General features: G+C 36.5%; 1 pseudogene; it reads right to left on the bottom strand.

The window, feature by feature from the left end:
• Positions 1 to 269: 269 nt before the first annotated feature.
• Positions 270 to 783, bottom strand: LOC141345314 (peroxiredoxin-1 pseudogene; annotated as a pseudogene).
• Between the last annotated feature and the right edge of the window lie 12085 nt (positions 784 to 12868).

The following is a 12868-nucleotide window of genomic DNA, read 5'->3' as shown; positions in this document are numbered from 1 at the left end:
GTGTGTTTGTGTGGTAAGTGGCTGAGTGTAAGGAGGTGGGATGGGTGGTAAGAGAAAGAGTCAGACAGGAGGAGAGACAGTTAGGGTTAGTCCAAAGGGTTATTGTGAATGCATGTGCCAACTGGGCACCGTTTTCCTGATGCTATCGGGATGGCGACTGCCAGACGGCGAGGGCCCGGTCAACGCTGCTTGCAGCTTTAATTTCTTTCTTTTTTTTTCACACAATAACACCCATTTATTTGACAGAGATATTGATAATCACCAGAATGTTAAACAACTTCAGACCTCTGCTTGGAGGAGAACTTCTTGCTCTTCTGCACATCTGGAACAATAGTGGTTCCTTCCTGGTTTCCATCCAGCAGGACAAACTTCTCCATATTTGTCAGTGTGCTGGAAAACCTGCACCAGTCTCGTCCACAAAACGGCCCACTGGCAGGTTGATGGTGAACTGCCTCAACGTGCCTTTATCGTCAATCACAAACAGACCTCTGTAGGCGATGCCCTCGTCATCGGCGTAATCGCGGAAGATGGACTGAGTCAGGTCAGCCAGTGAGATGTTCATGGACCTGAGGCCACCCTGATTTTACAGAACTCGGCCGCCTGTTCACTGAGCGCGATGATCTCGGTAGGACAGACCAGGGTGAAATCGAGTGGATAGAAGAGCAACACAACATACTTCCCTCTGTAGTCAGAGAGCTATACGTCTTTAAACTGTCTGTCTACCACAGCTGTTGCCTTGAACTGAGGAACAGGCTGACAGATCTTAGCGTTTCCAGAAGACATCTTGAAGACTGCTTATCACGGTTCTGTATGTGAAAGCAAAACTTCACTTTCCCTTGATGCACGTTCACAGGAAGTTCCAAATGTGCGAAAAGAACCTTAATTTCTTTTCGAAAGAAAGAAAGACATGAACATCTTAGGTGTTAGGGGTGAGTAAATTATCAGGAATTTTTTATTCTGGAAGTGAACTAATCCTTTAACCAAAAAGGTTTTTAAAACATTTAAAAAACTGTAACTGTTTTGCTGCTTGATATTGCAAATTGGTGTCATACCATATTATTTTAATGCATTATCAAACCACACTGGTTTATAGTGTTAACAGTTTTACAGTTTTAAAGTTTACTGCACATTGTTGTTATTCTTGTTATTTTCTTATAGTGGCTAATGAACCAGAAGTCTTGGCCATATGCTTACTTGCGCATTGAAGAATAAGGTGGATCTTGTCTCGCGGTCTGGTTGAATCAGTGTGCGTGTTCAGAGGATTATAAGGCTATAAATCAGTTGAAACTGTATTCATGTCTGTCATCTCCAATGGTTTTAAAATCGGTTAAGATTTGAAAAATCGCCTAATGTGTCTAAATTAAGGAGTTTGTTGTAACTGACTGATGGCCTTTTGTACAAAGAAGTTCCGTTAGAAGTCCAGAATCTGAAATATGTTTTTTTTTTTTCATTTTGTGCCATAACTTTTAACTGGTTGAAAAGTTAATATTTTATCTTTTTGTATATTTCCAGGTTTAAAAGAAATTTCATCTTTTCAATGTGGACTCCGACTTTCAATCCTCATCAAGGTTGCTACTTCAACCCAGCTTCATTCATCACGTTCCTTCTTTCTCTTTTAGCACTGCTGCACTCTTTTTGTCTTTTAGTGACATTTTCCATATACTAATTGCATTACGGTACCACAGCACAGCACACAGATCAGTATTTAGAAATCGGTCAATGGTAAACTAATTTGCCTTTGCACAAAGTAAGATGTTGATAGGTGAGGCTGACATAACTATATGAGCTAGCCGCTACACTGCATACATCCCTGCCACTGGTACAATCAGTTTAATGTTTATAAGACCAAATATGAGCGCGTTTTATGGTCAGTGTATGACTGTAATACAATACACAGCACATAACAATATCACTGTAGTATCAGATGTTTGGATGTAAGTGGTTTTCAATCCAGCGGCTCTGGTTGTTGTTTTTCGCTAAGTTTTCATTTGCAGGTCTTAATGAAAATGTATTGTTTATGAAGTCCAGGCCGCAATAAAATTTGTCTGGAATTTCAACCCCAGAATTCATTTGTATTGATTTGGCCGGACCTCTGTTGTCTAGCTGCTGTTTTGGCCAGCCTGTGTGCACATTGTATTGCTCTGCGGTTAGAAAAAGAGTCCTGAACTGCTGCTCCTACTTTTAGTATTTACTCTGAACATTTTTCCTTCACAATGGCAATATTAAGAGTTTTTGTGATACCAAAGCTTTCAGATCTTCTTTTGCTTATGTGTTGTAAACAAATTTGGCTTTCTGTCCCTGTGGAGGCACTCTAAATATTATTATCTGAATTTTATTTTTAATATGTGAAAGGGATTAGAAATAGAAATTGGTTGTGTGGGAATAAGTGTAGTAAGAAAGTAAAAGTGAGGTAAGCAGTCACATATATACTTGCATTGATTAATAGGATATAACACTCATTATGACAGCTGTTATCCCACCTTATTTTTAAAATAGTTTCTTCTTCCTCTCCTCTTCCTCCTCCTCCTACGTCGTTGTCTTCTCAGTTGTTAAGGCAGATCTAGCCAATCAGAGACAATATGACAAAATATCTTTTCTAAGTATCTGTCAGTGTTAAATCCAACACGTAGTGACAAAATAAATACATTTGGTAAAACGGAGACTTCACATTGAAAAATGGTGAGAATGATGATAAGGGCCATAAAATATAACACAATTAGCTACAAAATGTTCAACCAAGGAAAGTCTACATATAATACAGTTATTTTTCAGAAGACAAAACAACATCATTTTGATACCATCAGTCAAAATCATTTCAGACATTTAACATTTTTGTACAAATGGAGACGGATTCTACTTGTTAAGGGTCAGACTGAATGTTTTCCAGCTTACTGGCAAACAAAGAGTACACATACTTATAAATCCACCACAGAATTTAAGGTTTAGCTCAGGATTTTGGGCAAATCAGGTACTCGTAAAACAGCTCACATGCTTAGAGCATTGTTAATAATGAGCATAGATTACACATTCACACTTTACATCAGGGTTAATTATATGGGACTGATTAATTCTAATGAAGTACATGCACTACATGTGTAATTATTCTGCAGAGCTGCTTATGATGACACGTTGTTGTTGTTTTTATTGTTGTTCAGTACTTCTACAGCATAGATGCAGACAAAACACTTGTAACAAAAATATTCCATTCATATACACTACCACTCAAAAGTTTTTGAACAGTAAGATCTTCAATGTTTTTTAAACGAGTCTCTTCTGCTCACCAAGCCTGCATTTATTTGATTCAAAGTACAGAAATAATTTTACTATTTAAAATAACTTCTATTTTAATATTTTTTAAAATGTAAGTTATTCCTGTGATTTCAAAGCTTAATTTTTAGCATCATTACTCCAGTTAAAAATAAAAACGTGCTCAACTAATTTAAATATTGAAAATAATAATAATAAATGTGTCTTGAAGAGCAAATCAACATATTACAATGATTTTTGAAGTACTGGAGTAATGATGCTGAAAATTTAGATTTGATCACAGGAATAAATTACATTTTAAAATGTATTCAAATAGAAAACATTTAATTTAAATAGTAAAAATATTTCAAAATTTTGCAGTTTTTTTTCTGTACTTTGGATCAAATAAATGCAAATAAACATTTCTTTATGCTGTGCGTGCGTGCGCGTGTGTGTGTGTGTGTGTGTGTGTGTGTGTGTGTGTGTGTGTGTGTGTGTGTGAGAGAGAGAGAGAGAGAAATGTTTCCAAACACTGTCGAATCAGTCATAGAATGATTATACGGGTATTTTAATGGGATTGGCATTTTAGTATTTTATTTTTTACATTCTGAGCTAACCAAGTTGAAACTTGAATCTCAGTTTGCTTCTTGTTCTATGCTTTGCAGTACTGAATGAATTAAATTCATAATCCAAATGAATGTTGCTTTATCCAGTGTTATTTTAGAACTCATTGATTTTGACCGTATGGACAAAATCAGTTGAAACCCTTCTTAAAACATGTCTGTAATCCCTTAAATACTCCCTCAGTAAGCAGCTCACTAGGTTTTGGAAATGAGAAGCATTCTACCCTAGGTCTGGATGACTGTTTGCTCCCTCTTTGTCTTTGATTCCTCCTCTACTTTTCTCTCACTATTTTAAATTTACAGACATTGACGTATTTTCACCCTTCCAAGCAGCTATTCTTCAAAATATGTGACAGACTGCAAATAAATTAACGGAAAGTGCTACTTGTTCAGGGTTCAAAGATGCTTTAAGGCTAATAAAGGAAAGTTTTAGTCAAAGACTGTGTGATGCTTGTGTTTACATCCAGGAAAAGAGGGAGCACTAATGTTTTTGCATTCTGCCCTGCTCTGTATAGTGCGTGAGATCTTGAATACCAGTCAGCTGTTGTGTGTGAATCCCTGGATGAGTATTCAGTTCTCCGTCTGCCCTTTCCACGCTTGCTGCCTGCCTACCTGTCTACTCGCCGCCTCATCTGTCCACAGCAGAATAGAGCTGTGCCTTTATCTGACAGCAACGTCAAGGCCCCGAGACGACCAGAAGTGGACACGGCGCGTGTGGGTAACCACACAGCAGCGACTTAAGACCGAAACGGATCTGCTGAGACTGAGCACCATGGGCCCCTCTTAAATTGTAGATATATTAAACTGTGTGTGTGTGTGTGTGTGTGTGTGTGTGTGTGTGTGTGTGTGTGTGTGTGTGTGTGTGTGTGTGTGTGTGTGTGTGTGTGTGTGTGTGTGCAATTGCTGGAGCTGTTGGTGCAAGCTGACATACCTTAAATCTGTGTGGTGATGAATGCATGCAATATGTGTTTGTGCCAGAGGGGCTTTATCATCTTTCTTTGAAGGAAAAGTTCTGGATGATTCATTAGAGCAAGACAGAGAGGGAGAGTTTGGATGAGGGGTGTTTGGAAGCCTTAGCAATGGGGAGGGATGGAGAAAGCAAAAGAGGAAATATAAAAAAAAAATCTTACTGAGCATCACCGAGAACAAATCCCATCTGCTTTGGTGTCTTTCAGGAATTATTTGTTGCTGCAGATTAGCCGGTCAGTCAAAACGCAAACTCTGCTGCATAGGTCTGTGTGGGGGAAAAAAAAAAAAAAAAACTTTTATCATTTTTACATAACATATCAAGTTAAAGTGGTGTTTATTTATTTAGCATGAAAATCAACAGTATTTATACTGCCTGGTTCTACTTGCCTCTATATATTTTAATATTTATTTAATGTTTGTTACATTTCTTTTCAAATAGAAATAATAAAGATTGATGACTGATATATTTTGATTGGACGAGCTGAAGCTGTTGTGAAATGCGACACCTGCGACAGCACATTCTGTTTTAATGTGACAATGCCCTACATTCCCATAGTCATGGAAAATCTGGAAATATTTGTTGAATTTTAAAATTAATAAATTATATGAGCCATATCACACCAGTAGCAGTGCAATATGGCTGTATATATTTGGCCGTAGGTAATCACAGTGTGCCAAAAGTCAAGTCAAGTCAAGTCAAGATTATTTATACAGCGCTTTTTACAATACAAGTTGTGTCAAAGCAACCTTACAGTATTAAAATAATAAAATAAAATGTCAATAATAATGCAAGAGTTCCATATTGCAACAAAGTCAAATTGGGGAGGACTCATCTGGTTCCCATGGCCTTGTGCCGGTGGCCGTTTAGGGTAGGAGTTCTTTCTTGATGATCTGTCTCTGGGGCGCATCTAGTTGACACGGTATCCGCTGACATTCGGCTGTAGGTGTTGATCCACCATCTGTTCTTGGTTTGGACTGGATCCGGGGGACTGCAGTGACCATCTGATCTGGATACGGACTGGATCTGGTGGCTATGGTGACCTGGGAATAAGAAACAAACAGACTAATATTAATGCAAGAGTTCCAAAAATACCCATATCACATGGATACGAGTGTGATATTGCGTTTATACAACAGTTTGGCGGCACGGGTGTGTAAATACATAAGAAACAACAACGGAGTGTCTTTTAAAACCCTCTTTTGTGTGAACTTCTTCTGCCATGGATTCAGATCTCAGTTTGACAGTTTAACAGCTGAGCCAAAGCTCCCATTACTAATTTGAAAACATCACCACTAGTAACAAAAAAACGTTGAGTTGCTTCATTAAAAGCTTATTATATTACTGTGTTATATGCTCACTGTATTATGTAGAGTCGAGTATCATGAGAGAGAAATTGACTGAGCGAGTGTGATTGCCTGCATCTGATACAGCATTCATTCTTCAGCTCAATCTCATATTCACAATAAAACATTAGTTTGAATGTCTGCTGAGGATACATAAGTATAGTTTTGAATAAATAAGTACTAATGGTAATAAATACAAGTAAATCATTTGCAAAACCATTTGTAAGAAAAACGGTGTGAATCTTTTCTTTAAATTATTTTTAAGAATTCGCGTAGACCAAATTTATGGATGTAATTTGCAAAATTGTAAACAATTTCAGACAAATTGCATTTGTGTGAATGGTTCGTAAAATTACTTGTAAGGTTTTGAGTGTAACAGATTTGTTTAAATCGTTCATAAAAATATTTATCGAAGTAGATTAAATACAAGTAAATAATTTACAAAACCATCTGTAAAAAAACGGTGTAAATATTTTCCTACAACTATTTTCAAGAATTCGCTAGAACAAATTTATACAAGTCAGTCGCAAACCACTTTTAAAATTTTCAGACAAATTGTGTTCGTGTGAATCGTTTGTAAAATTACTTGTAAGGTTTTGAGTGGAACAGATTTGTGTAAATCCATGACAAAAATATTCACTGAAGTAGAATAAATACGGATAATTCACAAAATCATTTGTAAGAAAAACAGTGTAAATCTTTTCCTAAAACAATTTCCAAGAATTTGCTAAGAACAAATTAATGCAAGTTATTCGCAACACCATCTCTTAAGAATTTGCACTGAACAAATTACTGCAAACTCTAAAAAAAAACCCCACAAATTGTAAAATTTAGTCCGCAAAACCATTTGTAAGAAAAACTGTGTACATTTTTTTTCTAAAACGATTTTCAAGAATTCGCCTAGAACAAATTCACGCAAGTTATTTACAAAATCACTTTTAAAAAATTTCAGACAAATTGCGCTTGTGTGAATTGTTCGTAAAATTACTTGTGAGGTTTTAAGTGGAATGGATTTGTGTAAATCGGTCACAAAAATATTTACTGAAGTAGAATAAATACAGATAATTCACAAAATTATTTGTAAGAAAAAAAATTCTTAAAACTATTCCTAAGAATTAATTTAAAACAAATTCATGCAAGGCATTCACAAAACTATTCTTAAATATTTCAGACAAATTGTGTTTGTGTGAATGAATTTCTGCAAACCATAAAAAACTATTCATACACATTTAAGTTGAATGAATTTGAATAGTAATGTCCGTGTTGTCTTTGTTGTTATCTTTGAATGTCCACAATATCTTTGTCGTACTATCCTTTCATCTATTAAGGGTGATTTCCAATGATAGCACTGCTCAGTGCATTTTATCTTTTATCTGCATTATCTTTATTAACAAACTGCATATTTGAAGTATAAACAAGTACATTCTTGTCTAACACATTCCGTAACACAAAAATAGTCTTATTTATAAAATTATGGTGGATTTGGGCATCCACAATGACACTCGATGTGAGAAATACCGCAAGCGGAGTGATATAAATGGTGAAATGGTTGGAGTATCACCGATATCACTAGAATATTGCACTACTCTGAGTCAATCGTATTTGAGTACTAGAAAGACAAACTGGCTAGGAAAAGTCATAGAAATTCATTGGTCAAAAGCTTTGGGAACCTTACACTGTGCTTGGCAACAGTAACATCCATCCATCCATTGTTTTATCTCATTATGTCTATATATGGTTGCATTTGCTGCAGTAAACAATAGCTATTTTCTCTCAAAAGTTAGTAAAGTTGGAAAGTACAAGTCCTCACTTAAGTGAGACACTTGAATTAATGTTCTCTCTTATTTCCCATCACTAATTCTGAGTGAGTCTCCATATAGACTGCATCTGTTTCACGGCGCACACACACTGCAGTGCACAAAGGCTAGTGTGAGACAGTCTAGAGTGAGAAGAGATAGGGGAAATGTGCGTGCGGTCACAGACAAACCTCTGTAGTGTGTGTGTGTGTGTGTGTGTGTGTGTGTGAGAGAGAGAGAGAGATAGAGACACATTGGGCAGTATTAATCTGTTCCTGTAAATGATCTGACTGGCACTCCGCTCTCCTGTAAACGGCGGCTGTCAGAGCGATAAAGGCGCAAGCTTCAGTTGAGAATCTCTTTTTTTCCCTCTCTTTCTCTCTCTGTCCACTTCCCCTGAGAGAGCCAGATAAGCCCAGTGTGTAGAGGGGCTCCACGCAGCACCAGCCCCCAAAAAGAGCCCCATTATCAGCTTGTCAAAGTCACTCTTGATGCGCTACACACACGCGCAGAGAGGTGCCAAGGACATCGGTTGTCCATAAGAGTGCACACATGTTCATGTTTTTTGTCAAATGCAGCATACACGTTTAATTTTTAGTCGAAAACAAAGACATTTGCACTTTATGATTCACACTGGTTTTATTTTACTCACACATAATCTCAAATTGTCACATACACACAGATGCTTAACAGAACAGCTTGGGACTCTTTTCCATTTGAGCGGAGAGGGCGTATGAGAGATTTGAGCCCACAGGTCTGATTGGCTCGCGTGGCCTGGGCGAGGCCGCTGGGTTATCGGGCCCTCTTTGGGTTCCTGAAGGTCTGCTGTGAAGAGTCTCATCTCCAGAAACTATTACAGAACAATTTCAAGCACACACATACTGTGTTAAGCACTTGAACTGAAGTGTTGATGTCTGGATTACTAATGCCCTGTATGGCAAAAAAATATATTTTTTCAGATATATTATAATTACATATTATTTACTTATATATTTATTTAATATTTACTTACACAGTGAATTATTGGAAATATAAAATATTTTGAAGGTTTTAATGAAGTATAACTTAATTTCCTAATACTTTTATTGAGCAAGGGTGCATTAAATTGATCAAAACAGACAGTAAAGACTTTTCTACATTTGTTATCAAGAAAAATGTTTCAGATAAATCCTGTTTCCACAAAAATATTAAGCAGCACAACTGTTTTCAGCATTGATAATAATAAGAAATGTGTCTTAAGCACCAAATCAGCATATTTTGAAGGATCATGTGACACTGAAGATTGGAATAATAGCTGGTGAACATTCAGCTTTGAATTTACAACAGAAAATGGTTATTTTAAAGGGATACTTCACCCAAAAATAAAATTTCTGTCATTAATTACTTGCCTTATGTCGTTCCAAGCCTGTAAGACCTTCATTCTTCTTTGTAACACAATTTAAGATATTTTTGATCAAATCTGAGAGCTTTCTGACCCTGCATAGACAGCAGCAACTACTATATTCAAGGCCCAGAAAGGTAGTAAGGACATTGATAAATTGTCCATGTGACATCAGTGGTTCAACCTTAAAGGGTTAGTTTACCCAAAAATTAAAATTCTGTCATTAATTATTCACCCTCATGTTGTTGTTTTTTTTGTTGAAATCCGAGAGTTCTCTGACTCTCCCATAGACAGCAAGGCTACTACCATGTTTAAGGCCCAGAAAAGTACCAAGATGATCCACAAAAGTCCATTTGACATCAGTGGTTCAACTGTAATTTTACTAAGGTACGAGAATACTTTTTCGAGAACAACTTTATTCCACATTTTCGTTTCTACTGCATCACTCATGAATGCGCTTCCACAAATGAGTCAGTAATGACGAAATTGTGAAATAAAGTCATTCTTTTTGTTTTCTCTGCACAAAAAAGTATTCTCATAGCATTGTAAAATTACAGAACCACTGATGTCACATGGACTACTACGATCATCTTGGTACTTTTCTTGAACATGGTAGTACCCTTGCGGTTTATGGGAGGGTCAGAGGGCTTTTGGATTTAATAAAAAATATCTTAAATTGTGTACCGAAGATGAAGGTCTTACGGGTTTGAAACAACATGAGGGTGAGTAATTAATGACAGAATTTTAATTTTTGGGTGTACTAACCCTTTAATTTTATGAAGCTATGAGAATACTTCTTGTGCACAAAGATAACAACAATCAACGATTAAACAATTTTTTCTCTTCTGTGTCAGTCTTCGATGCATATTCACAACAGTAGTTGTGTTGCTGTCTACGCGGGGTCAGAAAGCTGTTGGATTTTATCAGAAAACATTTTAATTTGTGTTCAGAAGATGACCAAGGCTCTTATGGGTTTGGACTGACATGAGGGTGAATAATTAATGACAGAATTTATTAATGACAGAAATCATTATTGGGTGAACTATTCCTTTAAATTGTAAAAATATGTCACAATATTACTGTTTTTACTCTCCTATTAATTAAATAAATGCAGCCTTGTTGAGCACTTCTTTCAAAACATTGAACAAAATTATAGACCTCAAACTTTTTGAATAGTAGCGTATATTTAATTTTTTTTTTTTTACCGTAGATGGCTAGATGCCACTGACAATTTCCAGCGCAATTCTCATGAGCTATGAATGTGGTCTTGTATAGTTTTTGTTCCTCTTTGTTGTTTGTCCCTGAATCAAACAGATATCTTTTTAATTATATTGTTCTCCACGCATTCAGTTCATTTTTCTCTTGTTTTCTGCGTTTCAGCAATGTATTCTATCCAAACATTCAGACTTTTGCTGGCACACACATATGCAATCCACTGTGGGATTTTGCAACCGCTCCCTAGTCTTAATGGAAGGCACAACAATGGAAAGTGAGCCACAGTGCCAAGGCAATTAATTCAGTTCTGCAGTCCATGGTACCATAATGGTCACATGAGAAGTAGTGAAATTCTTTCAGTGACACTCAAACGAATGTCACGGTGGTCTCAGAAGCCCGCAGTTGCTTCATTAAGGCCACATAAAAGAAAGTCGGGGTCACAAACACGGAAAATATAATAACCACACGTGTGCTTTATGCTGCGGAGTTCACCCATTTGCATTTAGTAAGCAATTTAAAGTGTACACATACACAAAAGCAGCCTTGGTTTCATTTCCAATCGCCCTTAATGAAAGAGACATTATTTTGTAATCCAATGAGGAAAATGGGTGATAAATGTGATGGGGCAAAGAAAATGACTATGGTAATTAAATGCGACAATTACTGTTTGTTTTTGTACCTGATTCTTAGAAAACAAAGCCGTTTGCTCCCTAGTGAAACATGGTGCAGTACTACCCTGTCTTTTTTCCTCTCTCACAGATGACAATGGTATAATAATTACAGAGTAAAAAATAATCTGTCTCTTTTTTTTCCCCTCCACCCTTCCACATCCAGTTTAGCTTGGGGCTGATAATATACTGTACTGGTTTTGAAAGCTATTTGAATATTTCTTTGGCAGGAAATCACATTACAGGGCTATTAAAAAGTAGTTATTTGTACATAAATTCCTAGGGAGTCAGTGGTGGATCTTGGCAGAAGTAGTGCATGCGGCTCGATACAAAGGCAGTTAGGAGATGATATTTCGCCAGCACCGTGTTTATTAAAAAATCGGCCTGCTCCTTCATCATCCTCTGAGGGAACTGCGTGTCAGCTAGCTCATATTTCATAGCTCATGCTAATGTAATTAGCGCTGCTTTAGCGCTGTCACGCGGGAAGGAAAACGCTCATTACCACTCTTATAAATGTTGATTTCACTGGGTGGCAAAAGACAGCAGCTCTCAGCACTGGAGGTCTTGTTTGGAACTGTGTTTGGTGGTTTCCTGGAAGGTTTTGTTTTACATGTTTTTGGATTGTCTGTTGCGTCAGTCTATAGCTTCTATTTTATCCTAGTGGATGTTGCCAGGTTTGTTTGTTGTCTAGTGGTTTTCAGCTAATGGGTCTCAACTCAAAAATGGGTTGCAGGTCTTTTGTGATAGGGTCGTAAACAGTGAGGAAGAACAATAAATGCAAATAAAAAATGCAATTCTATTGCTGCTCAGTATATGCAGTGTTAATAATTTTGCCTTTATGTTAAAGGTTTAGCTCACCCAAAAATAAAAATTCTGTAATTAATTACTTATCCTAATGTTTTTTTTCCAAACCCATAAGACCTTCGCTCATCTTTAAAACACAAATTAAGATATTTTTGATCACTGCAAAAAATGTTTTTCTTACTTAGATTTTTTGTCTTGTTTCCAGCCAAAATAACTAAAAATTCTTAAATCAAGAAGTAACAATTATTGTCTTGTTTTCGGAAAAAAACAATCAAAACTAAGTGCGTTTTTGCTTGAAAAAGCAAAATAATCTGCCAATGGGGTAAGAAAAATAATCTTGTTTTCTGTTTGAAATAAGATTTTTTCTTACCCCATTGGCAGATTATTTTGCTTGTTCCAAGCAAAAACTAAAGTCTTGTTCTGAAAACTCGTCTAGAAAATCCTTCTCGATTTTAGAATTTTTTGATATTTTGGCTGGAAACAAGCCAAAAAATCTAAGTAAGAAAGGCATTTTTTGCAGTGATGAAATCTGAGAGCTTTCTGACCCTGCATAGACAGCAATGCAACTGACAGGTTCAAGGCTCAGAAAGGTAGTAAGGACATCATTAAAATAGTCCATGTGACATCAGTGGTTCAACCTTAATTTTTAATTTTATGAAGCTATGAGAATACTTTTTGTGCTCAAATAACACAAAAAAAGTTTGACTTTCAACTATTTTAATTCAATTATTCTAATGATGTCCTTACTACCTTTTTGGACCATGAACATGGTAGTTGCATCACTGTCTATGCAGGGTCAGAAGCCAATGGATTTAATCAAAA

Source organism: Garra rufa, chromosome 11 (assembly GCF_049309525.1).
Source record: "Garra rufa chromosome 11, GarRuf1.0, whole genome shotgun sequence".
Classification (NCBI taxonomy): domain Eukaryota; kingdom Metazoa; phylum Chordata; class Actinopteri; order Cypriniformes; family Cyprinidae; genus Garra; species Garra rufa.
The sequence above is the reverse complement of the archived record's forward strand: the minus strand, read 5'-3'. Positions and strand labels throughout refer to the sequence as shown.